The sequence below is a fragment of the Suncus etruscus genome, chromosome 12 (assembly GCF_024139225.1).
Source record: "Suncus etruscus isolate mSunEtr1 chromosome 12, mSunEtr1.pri.cur, whole genome shotgun sequence".
Classification (NCBI taxonomy): domain Eukaryota; kingdom Metazoa; phylum Chordata; class Mammalia; order Eulipotyphla; family Soricidae; genus Suncus; species Suncus etruscus.
In genome coordinates, this window is record NC_064859.1 from 60,058,837 (window position 1) to 60,071,272 (window position 12,436).

The 12,436-nt window shown below is 36.2% G+C and overlaps 1 pseudogene; it reads left to right on the plus strand.

Annotated features, from left to right (window-relative positions):
* Nucleotides 1-504: 504 nt before the first annotated feature.
* On the plus strand, nucleotides 505-657 carry LOC126025425 (uncharacterized; annotated as a pseudogene).
* Nucleotides 658-12,436: the final 11,779 nt, after the last annotated feature.

A 12,436-nucleotide genomic window follows, 5' to 3' on the forward strand; every position in this document is an offset into this window, starting at 1 on the left:
TCCCTCTAATTCCAATAAATTAGTAATTAATCTTAAAAGATTGCTTTTTTTTTCTCTATATCATTACACCCTGCTGACTGTAAATAATTTGCCTCTAACCTTCCTGCTGTTAACTGTGCTAGCCCCTCCCCAAGTTATCAGTGAAAAACTCTGCTTCACCTTGTCAGCCCTACACTTCGTCAAATATGTGTTATTAGGTTTAGTGCATTAAGTAGTGTAAAGTAATTATTAAAACATTAAAAAGCAACAGAAAGATAAAGGCAATAAATTTTTTTTTCATGCCTCTCAGAAAATTTTAAAGCAAGGTCATAATTCTGTCACTTTACAGATAACAAAATATTGGTAAAAGAAAAACTTCTTTGTGTTTTAAAATCCAAACGAACACAAAAGTGTTAAAATTAAGTCTTATATTTCTATTAAAAGTTTTATTTTAATTTTTAAAGTATTTACAAAATTATGTGAAAAATAATGTGGTTAGCCTTTTTAAACAATATAGTTAATTTAATGCACAGTAAACACCTAAGTATGCTTTATAGTACCCTTAGTTTTAACTTTGTGCTACAGCAATGGTTGTTCTTTATTTCTGCATTAAAAAAAAAAAAAAAAAAAAAAAAAAAAAACTATTATTTTAAGTGCATTCAAAATATCAGCACATTATACAAATCTGTATATTTGTGTCGCAGTAAAAAAATAATATTGATGAAAAATATATTATATATAATTTTATAAGTAATATATAAAAGTAACTAAACTTTATAAGCAAATTAACTAGTATTAAATATAATTTTAGTCTTAAGTTCTAGGTGTGTAAATGCATCAGATGTCTTTAACTATATTTTATAATAATCTAAGCATTTAGTTAATTTAGTATATAATATTTTTTACAAATTATTCACTTAAAGTCTTCATAGTAAAAACAGTTGTTTGTTTTTTAAAAAATCAGTTTTTATACCTTTAATAATCATAGTTCATGCTATTGTGTTTAATCATAAAAATTTTAACACTTTATTGCAGCTGTCTTACTGTTCTACTGCAAAACCAATTTAAAGAAAACCTATTCATTTACAGCAAATCATTTCATACTTCCAAGTAGAGACTCCTTCTACAGTGCTCATTAACCATTTTACTTAATGTTTTAAACTTCAAATTAAAATTGTTTTAAAAATGTTTTGTGTTAAATCTAAACCTTAAAATTTATTTTCAGCAAAGTTCCACTCCATCTACATTAAGTACTTCTCAAAACTAAAAAAGTTTTTCTACAAAATTTTTTTTTCTCTTCTTCTCACAAACATGTTAGCTAAATATTTAAAAGCGCTTGTCAATTTTTTATAAATAAGTCTTAAATCAATCCTTTTGTCTGTTTATGTGTCTGTTGTGATGAATGAAAGTGGCCACAAGTGTAAAATGTTGTGTTTAGTGTTGTTTTGTTTTGTCTGTTTATTTGTTATCTCTACATTTTATAATAATACAATTTTTAAAGCCTTATCCATTTTTTAAATTTCAATTAATTTTTTCAACCTGGTTCAGTCTGGTCAGTTCACAGACTGGCATCTTACAACTAAAAATCATGTGTTAAAAATTATGTATTAAGCTAGCTTTGTCCTTCTAAGAACATGGCGGAGGGTGTGGAGAATGGCAAACCCCAGATTTCTCAATGGCCATCGGGGATAACTTTTCCCTGGAGAATTTCTGGACTTTGCAGTCACCTGGCTTTCCTGCTATGTGTAAGTTCAAGCCTATAGAATATGTATTTATGGCTAAAAAAATAGCATCCAGCTTTAACATAATAACTAGAAGTTTAAGAAAAATCCTTTATATTCAGTTTAAAAATTTTTTTTTAATTAGCAATTGTTAATTATAAATTTTCTTTTATGCCAAAGTCTAACAGAGGTCAAATAGCATTCCCGTGGTATTCAAAAATAACTAGTGTAATGTAAATTGCTAATGTTTTCTGCAAATTCTTAATTTTTATATGAAGTAACCATTTTGCCTTCTGCCAAGCTGTTTTCTTATAAACCTCCTGCTAGACGCCATTCCTGCAAACCTGTTTCTAACTGACTCCACCTTTGACAATGCTGAATTAGACACTCTGCCTAGCTGCCTTGGATGCCCACCGATGCCACCAACAACCTCCATCCTCTCTACCTCCATCCCTTGGCCGGTCTTGCAAGTCGACCTTTGTGCCCTAGCCATGGGTGCAAGCCTATACTGGGGCACCTCCAATTTCCGCCTGCCTCAACCTCGTGCTGTTGACCCCGATGACTATTACTCCCCTGCTAGCGGTGGCTGCAACTCTGTTATTCGCCGTGATGTACTACGCCACCCCTTCACCACCTTCTACGTCTGCCCTGGTCACCACCGGCCCCGTTCCAGCGACTATAAGTGTGGCGCTCATAACCAACACTTTTGCGCCTCCTGGGGCTGTGAAACCACCGGAACTGCTTATTGGAAACCCTCTTCCTCCTGGGACTTCATCACCGTTTCACGCCCCCCAACTCCTCCTTTTCTGAACTGTGATGCATCCTCTGCTACCCGTGGTTGGTGTAACCCCCTCATCATCGAATTTACTGCTGCTGGACGTCAGCATCACTGGACTCAACCCGTACAATGGGGACTCAGACTTTACGTTAGGCGTACCGACCCTGGACTTCTTTTTTCCCTCCGTTTACTTAAACAGTTGCCGAATTCTCACCCCCTCGCCGTTGGTCCTAACACCTTTCTTCATCCTCATTCAGGTCCATCACACATGCCTTCTCCTCCTTATCCTCTTCCATCTGCCTCTCCTTCTCTCAGACAGCTCACTATGCCTTCAGGTCCTTCTCCGTCCTCTCAGGTTATTCTCAATCTCATAAATGCTTCTGCTCTTGCCCTTACAGATCCTGCCTATGAAAGATGTTGGCTTTGTTTTTCTCCTCAACCTCCTTTCTATGAAGGTGTTGCAGTGTTTGGCAACCTTTCCTCTACCTCCAACCCCTCTGACCTCCGTTGGAACACACAACCTCAACATGGCATTACAGTCGGTCAAGTCGTAGGCTCTGGCCTCTGCATTAAGCCTAACGACTCCCTGCTTCCTAGCCAATTACTTGACGTGTGCAACGAAACTATTGACATCTACAATTCTTCCTCCTCACAACCCTATCTGTTAGCTCCCAATGGTACTTATTTTGCCTGTGCTTCTGGTCTTACTCCTTTTATCATTCGTTCTTCTTTCCTCCTTTCACATGATTACTGTATTCTCGTTATTCTCATTCCAAAAATCACCATTCACTCAGAACATATCTTTCCCTCTCCTGCCGCCTCACCCTATTCCTATTCTTCTCAATCCCTTTCTCGACAATGCCGTGAGCCCTTCACCTCCATTACACTTGCAGTGCTCCTTGCTGTTGGCGCTACTGGCGCTGGCACTGGTATCTACTCTCTTGTATCCTCTCAATCCAATTTCCGCACTCTTACTCAAGCAGTGGAACAAGACATTAATGAAATCAAAACTAGTCTGCAATTTCTCACAGATACTATTAGTTCCCTTGCTGATGTTGTTCTCCAAAATCGTCGTGCTCTATATTTTGCCCTTATGTAAGAGGGGGGAGTCTGTGTAGCCCTTAAGGAACAATGTTGTATTTTCAAAGATAAACCTGGATTAGTTAGGAATAGCGTTCAACACATTGGTGACGGTATAAAAGATTTTGAAAAACATTTCGATGAAGAACAAGGCTGGTACCAGGGCTGGTTTTTCTCTTCTCCTTGGCTTCACACTATCTTGTCCACTATTTTGGGCCCACTCATTAGCCTCATGCTGCTCCTTTCTCTTAGCCCATGGATTTTCCGCAAAATCACTGCCTTTATTAAGAACCAGGTAGATGAACAGGCAAAAACCTCTATTCAGGTTAACTACCAGCATCTAACCCCGCGTGACTCCTGTGAAAACTTGGCTTTAGTCACCAAGCCGCCTTTCCAGCCACTAAGTTTCCAGGAGATAGAGCGCATAGCTAACAAGCGGAGCTCGCTCCGGCACTTGTGCTCTTGGCTGTGGAGACACCTACGACGGGATTAGCAAGGTCCCAGTTAGGGCACGGCCCAAAAAGGCTACAGCGCATAATTCGGATCCCTGTGCACACCCACGGCGTTTGTAGCCACCTTTTAATTGCGGCTTTGGCCGTGTCCGACCTGGTCAAACCTTGTATGCCTAAGACACGGTTCTTCCACCCGCTCACGACTTTCCTTCTTTTATTAGAAGAGAAAGGGGGAGATGTTGGGGACTGACTTGTTTGAGGCCATTTTGCTGTTCTTTCTGCCATATTCCAGCTTTTCACCTAAAAGCTATTTTGCAGTCTTGCTGTAAGTTTTTGAGCTATAGAGAAAGGAATGTGCAACTGTAGATATAATTAACTCTAGCCCGGAGGAGAGCAACACTGTCCGGTACCGTTATCAGAAACTAGGCCTCACTCCTTAAGACCACATTTTGGAGTGAACTAGGCTATTATCAATAAGTGTATGCTACATTGTCTGTTCAAGATCACTGAGGCAGGCACATCTTGCACCACCTGATAATCAAGCAATTAAAAATGCAGCTTGAAGGACACTAGAGGTTTCCATAGAAACAGCACGTTCAGCATAACTTGAAGGTCACCTAGACCCACTGCCCACTTCCTTATTTAGAGAATGCCTAAGTTTCTTTGTTCCTTGAAACCTGAAATATATCCTTGCCTTGTATGGGCCTTCGCGCCAAAAGTATGACTGACATCACCTTTGTACTGCCCCCTTCTCCTTCACTATATAAGAAGGAACTGTAGCCAATAAAGGTACCCTTGAACAGTGAGACGCTGCCTTGGGTCTTTATTATTAACCTCTCTCAGATTTCTTACAGGTGTGGTTGTGCCTTCACTCAGCAAAATAGGAGTGCAGTCGTCTGAGAAGCTTCCCCAGCTAATTCCTGCTGGCCGGGCCCCCCTGGGGGGCTTCAGGACACTGCAGAGTCCTAGATCTTTGACGACTGAGCTGTTCATTCAGCAGTCACTAGTATAAACCACTTCTGCTTGATTTGTGGGCCACTGTGTTGTCATGGAGACAAAATTAGATCAAAAAACGAGAGAACTAAATCTTAGCTCTGATTTTCTGTTTCATGTTTTGGGAGCAAGTTTAATTTCTCTGTGCATGAAGAGTTTGAACTTCACTTTTTGAAAGTAGTTTCTTTTTTCTTTATTTTTTTCTGCTGAATAGTCTAACCCTGGCTTCATACATACATACTTTTGATTTCTTTCTTAATCAAAGCTTCCTCTCAATCACCTCTTGGCTAAAACACATTGAGTCGGAAGAGTTAGGGACTTACACAATGAATATTTTAGCTGAACATCTGATAGTGGGAATTGATTGGTCATGTATCATGTCATTCATATTTTACTGACGTACCTCATTTAACCAAAATACACTTAAATATAGTTGAATGGTAATTATATTCATTAAAATCTTAATACTGTTGCAAACTTGTAATCTAAACTAAATTAGCTTTTACAACGGAGAAAATATTTTGATCATTGGTTTATATGTTTTCTCTAATAAACTGAGACTTCTTTTTAGTTAGGACCCAGCTCTTTTATATCCTCATACCCAACATTTTGCCATAGTACCTGCCCCAAAACAAACACGTAGATGATGTTCACTGTAGTACTTTGATTTAATTTATTAGGTGTTGATTTTGATTTGGTATGAGGTAATTTCTCTAGTTTAGAGTTTTCTAAGGAAATAAAGGTAGGTGGCTTTTATTCTTAGGAGTGTCACAACTAGCAGTACTCAGGAATTAACTCTTGGAGGACCATATAAGTTGCAAAGAATTGAACCCAGATTGGCTACATGCAAGGCAACACACTATCTGTTATACTATCACTCTGGCTCTCAAAATAGAAAATGCACCTTGAAGGTTAGCTATTAATAATAACTACTTATAAACTGTATGAAAGATTTCCTTCTAATACTTTAGTCTGAGTCAATCTCATATTTTATAAACATATGGTGTGTATCTTTCACATTGCAGAATCCTCTAGGACCACCCTCTTGACACAAATTGTGGCTTTCTTACCTATGTTGACTACATAACAAACTTTTAATTGCCTTACCAATTAAACAAGACCAATTTCTTAGGTTATTGTGAGGACTAAATAAAACCATGAATTTCTTACAACAGTTTTTGGTATATAATCATCATGTAATAATTCAATCACTATTTGGAGGATTTTTGGTTTTGGTTTTGGGGTCACACCTGGAGGTGTTCAGGGATTACTGCTGCCTCTGTGCTCAGAAATCGCTACTGGCAGGATCAGGGGACCATATGGGATGCTGGGAATCACTACCAGTGTCTGGTCGTGATTGTTGGCCATGTGTAAGGCAAACGCCCTACTGCTGTTCTATTGCTGCTGCCCCTCAATAACTATAATAATAATAATAATAATAATAATTATTATTATTATTATATTGGTTTGGGGGCCATATAAAGTATTTCCTAGGACTTACTTGTGGCTCTATGCTCAGTAATAACTCCTGGTGGACTCAGAGGGACACATATGGTGCAGGGGATTGAATGAGGGTCAGTTGTGTCCAAAATGAGTGCCTTATAGCCTGTATTATCACTCTGACCCTAATAATCATAATTATTACTAGCATTCATAGTAGCAATAATACGGATACTCCAATCAAATATTGGAGATGTTTGAGTCTACATAAGGTGCCATATCTGAAGGACTTGGCCTCACTTCCTGGTAAAATGAGTTTTAAACAGATGTTAGTTTTTAAATTCTCTTTGAAACACTTTTTCATAAAATTTTAGCTTCAAAGAGAGATAGATTCATCAAAGGATGTTTGATGTTTCCAAAGACCTGAGTGTTTTACTTCATAACTATGAATGATAATTTTCTTGATTGTTTTTCAGTTTTAAGTCATATGTTTAGCATTACTTGTTAAGAAGAATGTACAAGTCTTGTTCTTTTTTTTCAGTGTTAAAAACTATTTGCCAATATATTTGGAATAAAATAATAAAGATAAATTTATCTTTAGTTTTTCTTTTCCCAATATGTAGATGAAGTCGTAATGTTGAATCTCTGGCAAGGTGTTGGATCCTGAGCAAAGACTGAGAATCAGCGATTGAGTACACAATTTCTGTGAGTGATTTCAGAGATTCATTATTACAAAGGGGGAGGAATATTTAAACAACTATGCAGCCAATAGGGAAAGATTGAACATAGGGAATTAAAAGTCCTTACTGGTCAGGTGTACATGCAACGTGTCATGTTGGACCTATGTGACTAGGGAAACATAAACTATGTGATTGGAGAGAGTAGCTTACATGTAAAGGGAAGCACAGGAAGTAGGTTTCATTACCACATACCAGATGTTTGCATTCTGCAGGCTTAAGAGTTTGCCCTGAGAAAGTGGCAATCTCAAACTGAGTCCAATGCTGCTCTAAAGGGCCCCAGCTACACCAATACAATAATATTTGTATTCTATAATTATATACAAACCACAGCAACAATCTTGATTGTAACTTGCATCATGTGAACTATGAGTCTGAAATGTTAAACTTTAATCTAATATTCAAATATGCTGAAAATTATTACCCAATGATGCAATTTCTGTATGTTTGAAATATAATAAGAGGTCATGAAGGAAAGAAAAGGGAAATTAATTTAAAAAAATGAAGATGGAAAGAAAAGGTTAGAAATTTGGTAGTTGCATTGAAATTTAGACTATATGTATGCATTTACAATATGCTATAAAAATAAGCAGATAATGGGCTGGAAACTTAGTAAAGTGGTTAAGACCATTGTTTAGTATCCAGCCAGATTTGATTTCGGGTACCACATATGGTCACCCTGAAAAAGAGCAAATAGTAATTCCTGACTATTTCTGGGCATGACCCCAAAATAACAACAATCCCCCAATCCACAAAAACAACAAACCAAGTACATAATGGTTCTCCACAGCTGCCTCCCTCACCCTCATCCTGCTAAAAGTCGTCTGATTATTTGGTACAGCAAGAACAAATAACGGTTAAAAGGCAAATGCAAATATCATGATTTCCAACTTCATTTAGCCTCACTGCATTTTTTAAGGTTTAAATTTAACATCTTGTCTATCCAAAATATGACATATGGACCATGTGGGTGAAGGTGCGATAAGAACCTTTACTTATACAGTTTTTGATGTAGAAGCTTCAAAATAACCTGAATCTTACATTGCTAAAAATATTCTTAAAATTAAAACAAAACAAAACACTTGGAGAGGAAATTAATTATATAGACAATAATTTCTGTGACCAGAGAATAGTAATGCAGGTAGGGAACTTGCATTGCAAGTGGCCAATGGCTGTTCGGTACCACACCCAATGGTGTACTTGGCTCAACAGGAGTGATCCTTGAATGCACAGTAAGGAGTAAACATTGAGTATGGCCCCCAAAAATAAACAGAATGAAGAGAATTGCCTAAAATTTTCCAAATCAGGTCAAGGGGACCTCTCAAAGCAGGGAGAGGGGGAGATACAGAGTTGTGCAGACTTTCTAAACCACAGATTCAGGGCTTGGAAGCTTTAGAATCCTAACAAAGAATTTGTTATTGGTGTGTGTGTGTGTGTGTGTGTGTGTGTGTGTGTGTGTGTGAAAGTCAGAAAAATTAAAATCAAAACAAGTCTTCTTTATAAGTATCTCAAAAGAACAAATGAAACATTTCTCTTGTACACCATAATTGGGACTACAGCTATTCCCATTCTATATTACCTCCATAAAGTCTACGTCTTGTAATAAAGGAGAAAACAAATGAATTTAAGTCAAAACCCACTAGAAAACAAAAATAAACATTTATGGTTGTTTAGTACATATTCTGAGCTAGTTGTATTACAGGATTTATGTTCTGGTGATTTTTTTTTCACACAGAAAATACCTGTTCATGTTTTTAAAAGGAAATTTATGGAGAAACCTGAGAGGAAAAAATCTAACAGAAGTTTGTGCATAGTGAATTGTATAAATGGTGGAGATCAACAACACATTTTTAAAGTTCAGTCTTTTGCTATTGAGAATGAGAATTTGACAATTAAAACATCTTCAACATGTGTTTAAATTAAATTTTTTAAATTATAGAAAATTTGTATTTTTTACTTTTGAAGTACAATATTTTAACATGAAAATTTTATATAAAATGTACAACTTGTTTAAGGAATTGAATTTCAATGTAGCATTTAGTCTAGTTTATTTAATTCCATCAGAATGAGTTTCTTCTAATCTTTAAGAGACAAAGTTTGAACATTCAAAGTGGCAAATATTAATTGGAGAGATACAGCAGGTAGGGCACTTGAAGGGTTCAATCCCCAGCATTCTATATGGCCCCCTCAGTACCACCAAGAGTGATTCCTAAGTGCAGATTCAGGAGTAATTCCTGAGTAGCAACTGCGAGTGACCCCAAAACAAAACAAATATGTATTTTGAACATTGTCAATTTATTTGATAATAAACTAGTGCTTGCTATAAGTACATAGAACACATCTACAGGACATTTCTTTCTCCTCTGTAGACAATGAAGTGCACAGAGAGTTTTATTAAAGGCAAAACTGGGCTTACAATCAACTTTTACTTACATAAACTTTGTACTACAAAACAAGGTTTATATTTTTCAAACATCTCATTGTTTCTTTTGTCATAAAACAGAAAAAAATATGCTTACTTCACAAAGGTATCTTACTAAAAATCTTGAATTAACATTTATATTTTAAAGTTTGCTCTTTGAGAATTAATTTCATAGAAATCAATGCCTATTTATTGAAATTTCGTAAAATATCTTTTGTTTGTATTGTTAGAATACAAGAAAAGAGTGCTAAAAAAGTAGATATGGAAAAAAGCAAGTAGCTAAGCAATTAAATTAGACTAAACCTAACCAAAATTTATTTTAATTGTAAGTTATAGAAAATATTCAATGGAAAGTCAGAGATTTATACAATATGAAAGCAAAATGAACAAATGTATGTGAGGCTCATAAACTTAAGTCTCTCAAAGTCTGGTTACTCAAATAATATATGTTTCAGTCACTCTCCAGTGCCTGAAAATGGATTCTTAAACAAGTTTTATCCAAGTTCTGTAATTAGTGAGAGTATTGATCTCTAAAAACTATTCCTTCATTGCCAAAAAGGGAATTTTTCACAAATGACTATTGGCATGTATTTATCCATAAATTTATCCATGTCTGGAAAGCATGTATTTTCTTAAAATAATTATAGAGTTATCTGAAATTCAAACAGTAGTATAGAAATAAAATTTAGCTTAGTTTAGAATCTATAATTCACTGTTTAAGTTATATGAAATATATAACTTTACAACTTTAAGGATATAATGGTGTTAAAGATTCTCAAATGACTATAGCATTCCAGGTGACATAATCAGTTAGAAACTTCAAAAAATTTTTGGGTCAAGCGATAGTACAGTGATAGGGAGTTTGCTTTGCATGAAGCCAACCCTGGATGAACCTCGATTTGATTTCTGGCATCCTGTATGGTTCCCAAGCCTTCCAGGAGCGAATTCTGAGCATAGAGCCAAAGTAACCCCTGAGCGCCCCTGGATGTGACCCCTCCCCAAAGAAACTTCCAAAATTTTCATAGTAAGAACTTAAAATTTTTGTTATTATAATTCTTATTTCTATCACTCAAGTGATTAATAAATTCAATATATGTTGAAAATGTTATCTTAATTCAAAACTAATTACTTTTTTAAATACTTTTAATTTTGACCACAGTGGATTACAAATATTTCACAGTAATATTTTAGGCACATAGTGACATTGAATCAGGGGCATTCCCACCACCAACGGTGTCCTCCCTCCACCCTTGTTTCCAGCATACATCCCATATCCTCCTCCTTTCCCCCTGGGATGCTAGTATAAGTGGTCCCCTCTGTGTCTAGCTTATTGTAGATTGGATATATATTCTATTGTCATTGGCTATGGATTTGGTGTTTAAGTCTGATAATGTTTTTATTTCTATTCGATGTTCATAGAACTGTTTGGTCTTGGTACCCTCCATTATTTCTCCCTTAATTTTTAAGGCACAGCAATATGGCTCAAGTTATGTGGCTCTGTTAGAAGGAAAAAATAAAAGGGGAGGGATCAAACAAGCAAAAAATGGGAGGAGTCCTTCTAGAGGCTATAAATATCAATTTAGAGAAGAAAGGGAAAAAGAAAGAAAAACATAACAAGAATACAAAACAAAACAAAAACAGAAAGCTTGAAAAATACCATACCAATAAGCATCACAGCAATAAAGACAACAACCAAACAATAACCATGGTACCAAGAGAAAAACAAAGCAAAGCAGAAAACAAAACGAAGCAAATAACAATAACAAAAAATTAATTTGTGCCTTTTTTTGCATAGGCACAGTAAATATTGGAGAGATTAGAAAGGAAATTTCCTTGGCCTAAAAGATACAGTTTTTCTTCGGCCTTGAAGTCATGGGAATAACTACAGGCTCCTTACATGCTCTTATTCTCTCCCCTAGGTCCTTTTGAATGTCTGGAAACTTTCACTCAGTCCTGGATGATAAAATCAGGCCTCTGTAACTAGAGATCTTGGTATTTGCACAGGTCATGGGATGGAGTCTTTCTTTATGGTTCTAGAAGTTCTGTTCCATCACTGTTGTTTTAATCAGTCTTCTGTAGTTGATGGTCTTGGTTTTTGCACCGATCCTAGGGAAAAGCCTAGAATAGTCTTTCATTATTTTTCCAGAAGCTCTGCTCAGTTGTAGTTGTCTCAGTCAGACCTCTGGAATTAGAGATCTTGGTTGTTGTACAGGTCGTAGGCCAAAGTCTACACTAAAGTCTTTTTTCATTGGTCCCAGGATAAGTTCTGCCCAGTCATGGTTGTCATAGTCAGTCTTCTGTAGTTAGTGATCTTGGTTTTTGCACAGGTCAAAAAAGATGATTTGTTTTCTGATTTTATCTTATAGTTAGGTGGTGAGATAAGACAACCTGCTCTTAGACCAAGTTGTTGACATTTCCTCATTGTCAGGATGTCATATTAAAATGGCACTCATTGGTGTCAGAGCAGTATTAAGAATGTCCCAAAGGGAGTTTGGTTCCTGGAGCTGTTGTTGTGGAAAACTATGTTGGTTCTATGTCTGAGATCTAGAGATCAGGGTTGAACTGTCTCTGTCTAATCACATGGAGTCCAAGTTGGGACGACATTATATATGTTTAAAATAGGAGGTACTCCTGTATTATAAAATGAATGAGTTCTTATTCCTAGTAGATAAGAGCTTTTTCTATATGTAAAATTTCCCCCTTTTTAGTATGCCTGTGCAAAAAGAAATGGTGTGCTATATTATATTGCTGGTGCATTTGGGGGTGAGAGTGTAAAGCAGGCTCCATCATCTCTGTGCCAATATATATATATATATATATATATATATATATAT